This window comes from Giraffa tippelskirchi, chromosome 1, assembly GCF_054371585.1.
Source record: "Giraffa tippelskirchi isolate mGirTip1 chromosome 1, T2T-mGirTip1v1.2.pri, whole genome shotgun sequence".
Classification (NCBI taxonomy): domain Eukaryota; kingdom Metazoa; phylum Chordata; class Mammalia; order Artiodactyla; family Giraffidae; genus Giraffa; species Giraffa tippelskirchi.
In genome coordinates, this window is record NC_137275.1 from 9293656 (window position 1) to 9307470 (window position 13815).

The window sequence follows — 13815 nt, forward strand, 5'->3', positions numbered from 1 at the left end:
CCATCAGGCACCTCTGTCTATAGGATTTCCCAGTCAAGAATACTGGAGTGGGCTCCCATTTCCTTCTCTAGGGTATTGTCCTGACCCAGGGGTCGAACCCATATGGCAGGTGGATTTTTTACCACTGATCCACCAGGGAACTCCTATATAAATATATATATATATACACACACATATGCATATATGTATGTATAAATATATATATACACATATGCATATATGTACATATAAATGCATATATGTATATATGTAAATATATATATGTATAGGAAGGAAGGATCATACTGCTCAAATATAACTGCAATGAACATCTCTATGAAATAATGACAATAAAATTGCATCAAGATTTGAGCTAAGCCATACTGTTTGTACTTGTCTTTTATTTTCTATCTTGATTATCTCTGTCTGCCATGTTATGATTTTACAGAGTGCACACAATTACGACTTGTGTTTCTTCATTTATTTAGGTGAATTCAAGCATGTTTGACAGTCCTGTCATGATTCATACCATAGAGCTTTGCCTGCATGGAAGAGCATGAGGTTACACACAGGCTCTAACACCATCCAGTTTCCTTTCTGACAATGCTATGGTTTTCACGCCTAAATAGACATTTAGTTTAAAATAGGCTGACCTCTGAGAAACTCCTTATTACTCTTGTTGTTATTGTTTATTTGCTAAGTTGTGTCCAACTCTTTGCAATCCCATGAACTGCAGCACGCCAGGCTTCCCTGTCCTTCACTGTCTCCTAGAGTTTGCTCAATCTCATGTCCGTTGAGTTGGTGATGCCATCCAACCATCTCATCTTCTGTCACCCCCTTCTCATCCTGCCCTCACATTCTTTTCACTTATGTGCACCCTATCACGCCCTCCTGAACTTATGGATCTTTTCCACCAAGAACTTCCTATTTTTATATATTTGTACCTGACCATGCTATTAGGTATCTTGGATATCAAACTAGATTCAAATAAAGTAAAACTTTTTATCATACTGTTTATTAAACTTCTGGAATGGTTTTGGACACATCAAATTCTTTTATTCAGATTTTTCTAGATTCCACCTTTTCTTTCCCTTCTATGAGTTGGCCACCTAGTGTTGGCCAAACTTCTCAGAAAGCAGAATCTCAGGGCTTTTGTGTCCAGATCAAGATGACAGGGTAGAAAGATCCTGAACTCACCTTCTCTGTGAGTTAGTGAAAGTGCCTCAGTCATATCCGAGTCTTTGCGGCCTCACGGACTTCACCGGGCCAGGATACACGGACTTCACCGGGCCAGGATACTGGAGTGGGCAGCCTTTCCCTTCTCCAGGGGATCTTCCCAACCCAGGACTCAAACCCAGGTTTCCTTCATTGCAGGCAGATTCTTTACCAGCTGAGCCACAAAGGAAGTCCAAGAATACTGAAGTGGGTAGCCTTTCCCTTCTCCAGGGGATCTTACCAACCCAGGAATCAAACTGACATCTCCTGCATTGCAGGTAGATTCTTTACCAATGGAGCTATCAGAGAAGCCCTACCTTCTCTGGGGTCACACCAAAACTATAACTACATAAGGAACAACTATTTTTGAGAATGACCTGAAGTCTAGCAGATCTTAAACTAAGGGTATTTAGAAAATCCCGCATGGACATGGGTAGGAGGAGCCGAGATGTAATCTGTTTATAACCTACACCTGGTATGGCATTCCAGAAAACTGGAGGAATATTAAAACTGTAGTGATCTCCCCAGATAAAGGAGGGGTCCAAGCCCCAAATCAGGTTACCCATTTCAGGGGCCTTCACTGGGAAGAAGAACCCAATAACATCAGATTTTGGAAACCAGCAAGACTTATGTATGGTGGTCTGCGGGAAACTGAGACTCTGAGGGTTCATACACAAACACATCCTCTCTAAGTTCCAAGGCAGAGTCAGCAGCAAGAAGAGTTCCTGGGTCATACAAGATTGAGATTAATTGACTAACTTTAGGGCGTGTGTTGGTGGGGGCAGGGATCTAGTAGAATTTTCTCTGAGGGTGATATTTCTGGTAAGTACCATTAAAAAAAAAAAAATGATAGTCTTCACCTAGCAGTTGTAGCCAGGCTTTATAGGGTGGGAACTTTCCTTACCCACCAATGTGTCTGTAGTGGTCATGATTTAGCCATGCGGCCAGCTGGGCCAGGGCCTACCCAGCCCACCTGCATGCCTACAGTTACTGCCCAATCACAACAGGAGGGCACAGGCAGCCCGCAGAGGGGGCATCCCTGGAACACCTGACTCTAGCGACCAGGCCTTCCCCATAAGGCCCCTTTTTCTAGTCTGTGAAGCACAGCTGAGATGCCAACACATAGAAACAAACAAAGAGAGTTAGGCAAAATGAGGAGACAAAGGCGTAACTTCCAAGTGAAAGAATAAAACAAAACTTCAGAAAAAGAACTAAGCAAAATGGAGGTAAGCAATTTGCCAGATAAAGAGTTCAAAGTAATACTCATAAAGTTGCTCACAGAACTTAAAAGAGTATATGAATGCAGTGAAAACTTCAACAAAGAGATGAAAATTATAAAACAAAAGTTCCTCAGAACTAAGAATACAATAAATGGAATGGAAGATACACTACAAAGGTCAAGAGCAGATTGGAAGATGTAGGAGAATGAGTCAGTGATCTGGAAGACAAGCTGGTAGAAATGTCCCCATTAAAATAGCAAAACTGATAAAAAATACAAAAAGGATAGTCTAAGGGACCTCTGGGACAACATCAAGAATATCAATATTTGCGTTATAGGAATTCCAGAAGGAGAAGCGATAGACAGAAGGGGAAAGAACACCCATTTCAAGAAATAATGACTGAAAACTTCCCTAACCTGACAAAGGAAAACATACATCCAGGTCTAGGATGTACAGAATGTTCCAAATAAGATAAATTCAAATAGGCCTATGCCAAGACACGTTATAATAAAAATGTTAAAATTTAAAGATAAAGAGAAAATCTTAAAATCAGCCAGAAGTGTGTACATGTTGGGGGTGGGGGGAGTCAAACAATTGTTTATGTACAAATGAATAAGACTATCAGCTGATTTTTCAGCAGCAACTTCACAAGCCAGAAAGTACTGGCACAATATACTCAAAGTGCTGAAAGGGAAAAAAAAAAAAGAATGTATATATAACCAGAATACTCTATGTGGCAAAGTCATCATTCAGAATTTAAGTAGAGATAAAGAGTTTCCCAGGGTCTTCCCTGGTGGCTCAGTGGTAAAAATATCTGTCCGCCAATGCAGGAGACATGGTTTTGAACCCTGATCTGGGAAGATCCCACATTCAGTGCAGCAATTGAACCTGTGTGCCAGGATTACTGAGCCTGTGCTCTGGAGCCTAGAAACCATGACCACTGAGCCCACATGCCACAGCTGCTGAAGCCCACATGCCCTAAAGCCCATGCTCTGCAACAAGAGAAGCCACAGTAATGAGAAGGCTGTGCACCATAACCAGTGTAGCTCCCACTCACCACAACTAGAGCTCACATACAGCAAGGGAGACTCAGCACAGCCAAAAATAAATAAACAAAATTATTTTTATAAAAAGAGTTCCCCAGGTAAGTATAAGCTAAAGAAGTTCATCACCACTAAACAAATCTTAAAATAAATGTTACAGAGATTTCTTGAAGTAGAAAATAAAAAGCTATAGCTAGAAACAATAAAATTAGGAAAGCAAAAATCTCACTAGTAAAGGCAAAATTAGAGTAAAGGTAATGAAACAGACATGTATAAAGAGAGCATGAAATCTAAAGACAAAAGTAATAAAATGAATCTATGTCTAAAAAATTAGCTAAATGAGAAACAGTTTAAAAAAGATGTAAAATATGTTGTTTAAAAATATGTAAAGGGGTGTGAAAATGTAATACTTTTATAATATACTTGAACTTGTGACAATCAACTTAAAGTAGACTACTACATACAAAGCTATTGTATATGAGCCTCATGAAAGCCACAAACTAAAAATCTAAAACAGACACATGAAAACAGAGTGAAAAGAGTACAAGCATAACACTAAATAATATCATCAGTTCACCAGAGAAGAAAACAAGAGAGAGAAAAGAACAGAGAACTACACAAATAACAAGAACACAAGTTAAAAAAAAAAGAAATGCAATAGGGATATCCCTGTCAATAAGTGTAAATGGACTAAATTATACAATCAAAATGCATAGTCTTTCAGTGGAGTTTTATATATATATATATATATATATATATATATATATATACTGCCTATAAGAAACTCAGTTCAAATCTAAAGACACATACAGCCTAAAAGTAAAGAATTGGAAAAGATTTCCATGCAAATGGAAACTAGAGGAAAGCTGGATATATATTTTAAAATATATATTTTAAACATATATGTACTTAACATAGGAGAACCTAAATATATAAAACAAATAATAAATATAAAAGGAGATATTGATGATAATACTAGGGACCATAACAACCCACTTACATTAATGGATACATCACTGAGACAGAAGATCAATAAGAAAACAGTTTCATTGACCTTCAGTGATACAGACCAGATGCCCTTAATACATATACATGGAATATTCAACCCCCAAACAAAAAAATACATATTCTTTTCAAGTGCACATGGAACATTCTCAAAGATAGATCACATGCTAAGCAAGAATAGATCTCCAAGGTAGACCACAAAACAAGTCTCAATAAAATTAAAAAGATGGAAATCATATCAAGCATCTTTTCCAAACACAGTGGTATTAAACTAGAAATAAATTACAAGAAGAAAATTAAAGGAACACATGTACAAGTGGTGTCTGACTTACAAGTACTAAGCAATCAACGAGACAATTAATAAATCAAAGACAAAATAAGAAAACTGAACATAATCAATCATAGAAAATCCAAGATTTCAGCTCTTCCAACTAAATCTCTGGAGCCTCCCAATACCTGTCAGTCTTTATCATTCTTTGCAATTCTCTGTTTAAACCTGTGGTAGGACATCATCTCAAATAATTTTATGCTGAAGTACTCCAGTGTGTGTGTGTATGTGTGTGTGTGTGTGTGTGTGTGTAGTGGAGAGAATGTAGAAGCTACAAGGTGTTATAAACTAAAGGAGGAAGGATCATTCTCTTAAGTTGGGTTTCCCCAGTGGCAGAGTGTTAGATGGCATTTTGTGTGCAAGTAGTATATTGGGTGCTTCCAGGAAACACTAGTGAGGAGCAGGGAATAAGACAGACAAGGAGAGAAGGCTGTTTTATTCCAGGGCCTCTGGAAAGCAGACGCCAAGACAGGATTCAGAGTATAATGATGTTTTTGTAGAGGAGAAGGGACATCTTTAGGAAAGAAAATGGGGAAGAACTAGGAGAATCTGGGAAAGCAGATTTCCATGGAGATCTGATTCTTTGTGAAAGAGAAAAGGAAGGAAGGAAGTTTGGATGGAAGCTTCTTAGATTGGGGGAGTCCAATAAGGTCTACAGGGCATTCTTGAACCCTTCCCAAGAATGGTGAAAGAATCTGTCTGCCAAGGCAGGAGGTGCAGGAGACTCCGGTTCAATCCCCGAGTCCAGAAGATTCCCCTGGAGAAGGAAATGGCAACCCACTCTAGTATTCTCCCCTGGAGAATCCCATGGACAGAGGAGTCTGGTGGGCTGCAGTCCAGAGGGTTGCAAAGAGTGAGACATGACTGAGCATGCACACACCAGTGCATTATCAGAGTAGTGTTGTATCAATCTTAATATCCTTGTTTGTCTCAGTCACTGGCTGAGAGCAGTCCGTGGGAAGCATGGTCTTGGTGCAAGTGTGGTTTTGGGTTTGAAAACAAAGCAGCTGGGACTCATAGTCGATTATTTCTCTGCAGTCAGAGACCTGGCAGGTGTATTCTCAATGACACTACAGAAGCCAACTCAAGGTACATTAGTGAGCGTGCTAATGACATTGGCATTTGGGCTCAGTCTTGCTCAGGACTTCTGGAGACTGTGAACAACCAACCTAAAAGTCCCTTCTACTTGAGGGATGAGTAAGTTGAGATATTCATCCACTAGATGCCAGGAGGCATTACCTGAGGACTGTTCAGAGAGCATCAACCACCTGGCACCTCTGGCCTGCCCCAAGTTTAACCAGAGAAAGCCCCCAGGATGAAAATCACAGGTACCTGAGCAGGAGGCCGCTGGTACACACAAAATGGAAAGTACCAAGAGGATATGGGCAGAGCACCAGCAGAACCTGTGACAATGAGCTAAGGTAAAAGAGAATTTCCTGAATGCTAATTATTTGTTCTTCAGCCTTTCTAGGTTTTTCAAGATTTGAGGGCAGTTAAGTAGCATTTTCCTTCTGTTTACAATTTCCCTCTGAGACTATCATTGCTTTAGGCAAATGTATTCATGTGAAGAATCATTTTTCTCCATGTCTGAGCCTGTAATAAATGTCAACACTTTCTTGGCAACTGCAACTAATGCTGCAGACCTACCATTACTGAAATTGAAATTACATATGTTAGGATCCTGGATCAATTTATTTCAAGGGGCATCCAAGATTATTCTGGACAGGCAGTGAAATTTCTCCACCCCTGTGGCTCTGAGCCTCTTTCTGGACAATGAAAATGGGATTTTCTACTTGCTTTTCTTTTTCTTCTCATCCTTACATAATGCAAAAAAAAAAAAAAAAAGTTCTATTAATTCCACTCCAATCTAGCATCCTCTGTAAGATACTTAGTAATACCAGGTACTCAGGAAACACAGTTTAAAGCTTTAAAAGTATGTTTAGTGGAGCTTCTAAGATTTTTAATAAATAGCCCTTAAATTTCCCTAAGAATCATAAGATATTGGGGGAGAAATTATACTCAGACAATATCACAGGAAGTGATTTATTTTCCTGGTGAGAAAAATGAGTGTCAGAGAAGTAAGCAACTTGCCCAGAACCACACATCTCTTTAGTGGCAGAGCTAAGATCAGAATTAAGGTTGCTTGACAGCCAGTCTAATAATTTTCCATAGAATTTGATAATTATAAATTTAGTAACAATGAAATAATAAGAAGAAATGACATGTATTATTACGTTCTAAGTTCTGGTATAAGGACTCCTTGTACATTGTCTCAAAAAAGGAAATCTTTAATAAAATAATGTGTTATTTAGGAACCAGTACAACAACTGCAACAGCCTTGTTTAAGGGTAGTAGCCTGTAGGAAAGTTACATCAAACCTAGATAGTATATTAAAGAGCAAAAATATCGCTTAGTTGACAAAGTTCCATATAGTCAAAGGTATGATTTCTCCAGTAGTCATGTATGGATGTGAGAGTTGGACCATAAAGAAGACTGAGCACCGAAGAATTGATGCTTTCAAATTGTGGTGTTGGAGAAGACTCTTGAGAGTCCCTTGGACTGCAAGGAAATCAAACCAGTCAATCCTAAAGGAAATCAACACTTAGGAAGGACAGATGCTGAAGCTGAAGCTCCAATAATTTGCCCACCTGATGCAAAGTCGACTCATTGGAAAAGACCCTGATGCTGGGAGAAATTGAAGGCAAAAGGAGAAGGAAGTGACCGAGGATTATATGGTTGGCTAGCATCACTGACACAATGGACATGGATCTGAGCAAACTCTGGGGGATAGATGAAGGACAGGGGAGCCTGAGGTGCTGCAGTCCGTAGGGTTGGAAAGAGTCAGACACAACTTAGCAACTCAACAACAGCAGTCTCTAGGATCAGAATGCTGGCATCAAATTTCAGCTGTAACATATAATAACTGCTTGACATGGAGTAATATCTCTGTGCCTATTTTTTTCTCCATGGTCAGTACTAATACCTATCTCAGTACGGTTACAAGGACTGTATGTAGTTAAACAAGCAGCATCCCTAGATGGATCATGGTGCATACTCAGTAAATATGAGCTGTTATGAAGCCATCTTCACAACAGCTCTCTAAGGCAGATTTTATCATCTTTATCGTACAGAAAAGGAAACAAAAATTTACCGAAGTACTTCGTCAGCAAGTAGAAGAGCTGCAGCACAGACTCGCAGTGTCTGACCTGAAGCTTCACCTGGCTGAATCTTACCACCTTGCTTCTTTCTTTCATGCTGATGCTCATGCAATGATAATATATCTGTCGTTTAGCTTAAAATGTGTTTCTCATTCCATTTGGCAAATCACATCTCTGTTGGATGCAATCATTCTTCCTGAGTCTTACAATTCTCTAAGTGCCCAGTGGGGTTCTCATCACCTACTCTTCTTCACCGGATAGGTCATGGCCCTGGATCAAGGCCAAGGCTACTCATTTTCAGAAAAAGAAAGAAAAAAATAATATTCAATTTATCAAAATTAAATATAATGACAAGTTTTTGTCAACAGCATTTGAGAGGTGTTTTTTTGGTATGTGTGTTTTGTGAAGTGATTGTCACTAGTTAGTACTTTCCATTTCATTTTTTTTTTCCAATGTTACATTTTATTTTTTAATTTTTTTTAATTTTTTTATAAATTTATTTATTTTAGTTGGGGGCTAATTACTTTACAATATTGTAGTAGTTTTTGCCATACATTGACATGAATCAGCCATGGGTTTACGTGTGTTCCCCCTCCTGGACCCCCCACCCACCTCCCTCCCCATCCCATCCCTCTGGGTCATCCCATTGCCCCGGCCCTGAGCCCTTGTCACATGCATCGAACATGGAATGGTGTTCTGTTTCACATATGATAATATACATGTTTCAATGCTATTCTCCCAGAACGCCCCACGCTCACCTTCTCCCTCAGAGTCCATAAGATTGTTCTATGCATCTGTGTCTCTTATTCTGTCTTGCATATAGGGTTATCGTTACCATCTTTCAAATTCCATATATATGCATTAGTATACTGTATTGGTGTTTTTCTTTCCATTTCATTTTATATAGTATAGCTCACATCTCTGTAGGTATTTTACTGCTCCTGTACTTTGTCCTTGCCTGTAGAGATCTCAGGGTTTCCCAGATGGTGCTAGTGGTAAAGAACCTACCTGCCAATGAAGGACATGTAAGAGACATGGGTTCAGTCCCTGAGTAGGAAAGATTTCCTGGAGAAGGGAATGACTACTCACTCCAGTATTCTTGCCTGGAGAACCCCATGGACAAAGGAGCCTGGTGGGCTGGAGTCCATAGGGTTGAAAAGAGCTGGACACAACTGAAGTGACTTAGCATACACACAGGTTTCTTTGAGAGAAGCCAAAGATCTTATTAGGTAAATACTTTGATGGTCACATTGGGGTTGATTTTAGAGGGTTGAAAATTTGATATATAAAATGAACAGGGATTTAAAATTGAGAAAAAGAGAGCCATGTGAAAACAGAGGTAGAAATGATTACATAATACTCATTAACATGAAATAAAATTGAATCCTTATTTGGCCAAGGTAATTTTTGTATTCCAGTGATATATCAGAAGTTTGTTTGTGGTTTTTTTTTTCTTCATTTTTTGTGCAAATAGAAGGCTCATATAGATGGGTAAGCGTGTTATTGTTATTTTTGTTACTGGCCTCAAAAGAAGAGATTTACATATCAGGTTTGTTTTGACATGAACTTGAATAGAGATACCATCTACATGATGACCCACCAATTTAATGAATTCAGAAGAAGCAGAAAGTGCTAAATAGGGATACCTGGAGAAAATGTGATTCATTCTCTCCCAGAATCTCTGGAATGCTTGAGAGAGGTAAATTCTCCATTGCTTTGAATGTGAAAGCACCGGGTATATCTGTTGATGTTTCCTCTCATAGGGAAATAATTACCCTTTCTGTTATTGTCATAGGAATTAATAGAGAAGAGGGATCACTTTGTATTGGAGAAATCATAGAACATTTCATAGATGATGCAGCATCAAGTGGAACTTTGAAGCACAAAGCTGTTTTCTGAAAACCAAAATAGATATTTAATTGGGGATGGTAACTGTGATTATAAAGGGGACATAGGAAGGTGAACTGTGTAGCAAGAAGGGCATTTGTGAAAGCAGAAGGGCTCTTTGGTGGCCACTGATCACTTCATGGCAAATAGATGGGGAAACAGTGAAAACAGTGACTGACTTTACTTTTTGGGGCTCCAAAATCACTGCAGACGGTGATTGCAGCCATGAAATTAAAAGATGCTTACTCCTTGGAAGGAAAGTTATGACCAACCTAGACAGCATATTGAAAAGCAGAGACATTACTTTGCCAACAAAGGTCCATCTAGTCAAGGCAATGGTTTTTCCAGTAGTCATGTATGGATGTCACAGTTGGACTATAAAGAAAGCTGAGCACCAAAGAATTGATGCTTATGAACTGTGGTGTTACAGAAGAATCTTGAGAGTCTCTTGGACTACAAGGAGATCCAACCAGTCCATCCTAAAGGAGATCAGTCCTGGGTGTTCATTGGAAGGACTGATGTTGAAGCTGAAACTCCAGTACTTTGGCCACCTGATACAAAGAGTTGACTCATTGGAAAAGACCCTGATGCTGGGAAAGATTGAGGGCAGGAGGAGAAGGGGACGACAGAGGATGAGATGGTTGGATGGCATCACCGACTCAATGGACATGAGTTTGGGTAGACTCTGGCAGTTGGTGATGGACAGGGAGGCCTTGCATGCTGCAGTCCATGGGGTCGCAAAGAGTCAGACACGGCTGAGCAACTGAACTGAACTGAACTGAACTGAGCAGAGTATTTAGTTGAAGGACAGTTCTTAGGGAGGAATGTAATGTTTGTATCCCTCAGTCCATTGGAAGAATGACTGTAACCATAGAGTGTGTGTGTTCAGTCATGTCTGACTCTTTGCAACCCCTGGGCTGTAGCCCACCAGGCTTCTCTGTCTATGAAATTTTCCAGGCAAGAATACTAGAGTGGGTAGTCATTTCCTTCTGCAGGGGATCCTTCCAACCCAGGGATGGAGACCATGTCTCCTGCATTGGCAGGTGTATTCTTTACCACTGAGGCACTTGGGAAGCCCCACTGCTAACCATAAAATCACATAATTCCTGGAGGTACTGGGGCCATATTATCTTCTGAGAAGCCATTCATGAGGCCATTAAGAGAACTCATGAACTGCTGAGAAGATATGCAAGCCAGGAAGTCCATCTGAAGTCAGGAACAAGGGGAAAGCAAATATGAGTTTCTCTGGGGCTTACTCTCTAATGCCAGTGGAAGATGGTCCAATGCTGTTTGTGTTCCATATCATATCCTTCAGCCCACCTCTGACTACAGTGACACTCTAGCAGACAGTTCTGCACACTCTGACAACATCTCATCCCCAGTACACCTAGTGAGACTCTGCTCTTCCACTGAAATGATATCTCTGAAGCTTCCGAAGGCTACTTAGCTCATGTACCTGGCACAGCATAGAAGAGAGGGTGAATAAATGTCTCTAAGTGAATTTCCCACTAATGGGAAATAAAAGTTAGGGGTCAAACACCTCTCCTTCCAGCCTTCAGAAAGGTAATGCTGAAGTTCATTTTAGCAACTTCAAAATTCTCCAAGAGCTTTAAGCCCTGTAGTCTACCATAAAAAGCTTCTTCATAATGTACCTTCTCTCCTTGTCAGTCTCCCCATACTCTCACAACAGTATTCAGGGGCACCTCCCAAATAAACATACTTCCTAATCCTTGTCTAAGGCTTTGTGATATGAAATTTATCAATTACGAGATAATTTGAGAGAACTTGGTACCCTTGAGAGGCAAGCAGGGAAAAGCTAGAAAATTCTATACCTTATTGGGCCAAGTTATTTAAGATAAGAGTTCATTCTTGCAGGATTTGAGGGAAATGAGTCTGTAGGAATAATGTGGAACCAGGATGCAAAGGATTTACGTCCTTAGACTTTGAAAATTTAAACCATGGGGAAACACTAAAATTTGAGAAGCTCAGATGTAACAGGATAAAACTGAGATTTTGGGGGGAAGATTAATATGCCTTGAACTGATAAATGAATTTAGAAAGACTCACAAGAGACAGAATGACTTCTGGCATGTTAATTAAAAGAAAATTAATGTTTTGCATTGTTTCTACTGTTTAAAATGTGTATATCTGTTAGATATTTACATCTGTAGTCTTAGGCCAAAAGATCAGTTTTCCATCAATGAGAAGAAATCCCTTCCCCAGATGTATATTATATGTGAGCGTGCTTGTAATTTTCTTGCTGACACCACAAATTCTCAATAAGCCTTTGACTATTGAACTTCAAGTTCTAACAGTTGATTTGGAGAGAAGGCATTTGAATACCAATTCAGATCCTCTCGACTCTGTAAAAATCGGTAGTGCTAGTTATTTGATGAGAGGTGAACACTAGCCTCTTCTTTATAGGATTTGCCTCCGTGGGGTAAAACACATGAAAATGGGAAATGTTTGGTTTTAGAATGACTGAATACAAGATCAATATTTATCATGGAGACTACTGACATCCCATTAAGAAAAGTTCAACTGCAATTTGGAGAGATGCTTTTGGTGGGTTTGTGAGAGAAATCAGCTTTCCATTGAATGCAGATGGCAGTTTGTAATGAAATCCAAAATTGAGTGAAATTGGTCCAATTTAAAAATCTAGAAAAGAAATTTAAGTCTTTTTAGAAGATCTCAGTCATGTTTCAAATCAATAGGAGCTGATTTATTATCTGAGGCATATAATGAAAACCAAATTTTTGCTGGGCTCTGAAGTGCCTGGGCCATTAAGATTTGTGAGCATTAACAGAACCTGTAAGCAGAGACAAAGAAATACATATAAGAGCAGGAGCAAGTATCACTAAAAAATTAGTTTGGAGAATTTTTAATGTCTTCTAATTTCCTTGGTCTGGTGTTCAAAGCCCCTGCTTGTTATGTTCAGCACATGTTTATAACCTTGTAACAGAATTTAAGATGGGACCTTTTTTTCTGCTTATGCTTTTCTCTGATCCCAAAAGCCCCCAAATGAACCTAAGATGGGTGGTGAGTGTTCACACATTTTCACACTAGTTTCCAGTCCCACAGCCCTCAAGGGAAGAGAAAGTGTAATATAAAGTGTGACCTTGGTAGGGTTTCTCACTAGTTTGAAAACTATGTTCTCCAATCTCCTTTTAGTTCTAGATCAATTTGTGAGAAATGTTGTTTAATAAATCTAGCCATACTTACATCCCATGACGTACTGGAATTTAACTTCTATCTATAAAACTGAGACTATTTTTTGCAGACTTTTAGAAAGTTATCTTGAGCTACAACTCCTTTCAATTAACTCATTAAACACTATATTAATCAGTCATTTATTATATCATTGGTTAGATTTCAGGATTAAAAAAGCAATAAATAAAATATTATCTCTTTGTGGAGCGCAGAATCTGTAAGTGAAAGCAACAGGTGCTACCACAGAGTGTGGAGAAGACATGGAGGGAATCCTGAAGGGAGAGTTTAAACTGAATCAGAGGAGCGTATGGAGCCCAGTGGTCAAGTAAGGAGGTGTTCTCGGAGCACGAGTGACCTGATCTGGGGATGAAGATCGCTTTAAGAAGGAGATCCCAGGCAGAATGAAAGCATAGAGGCCTTAGATGGAAGCAGCCCAGAACCAACAGGGAACCCTGAAGAGTTTGATGTTGGGCATATAGGAAAACAACACAGGCCATGAAACACATTCAGTAACATGCTGAAAAACTGTGGATTACAGTGTAAGTGATGATAATCCTTAAATTCTTTAAGCAAGAATGCAGTGCAGTACAGTTTTCAGTTTGGCTATATCATTTTAGTGGAAGTGGTAAGAGAATTGAAATAGAAGATATTGGAAGTTAAGAGACATTTAAGGTAAAACATTGAGCAAAAATGAACACATTTATTGAACACTTATGATTTTTCAGGCATAATACAAGGCACCCAAGGCAAAAAAAAGGTACGACACTGCC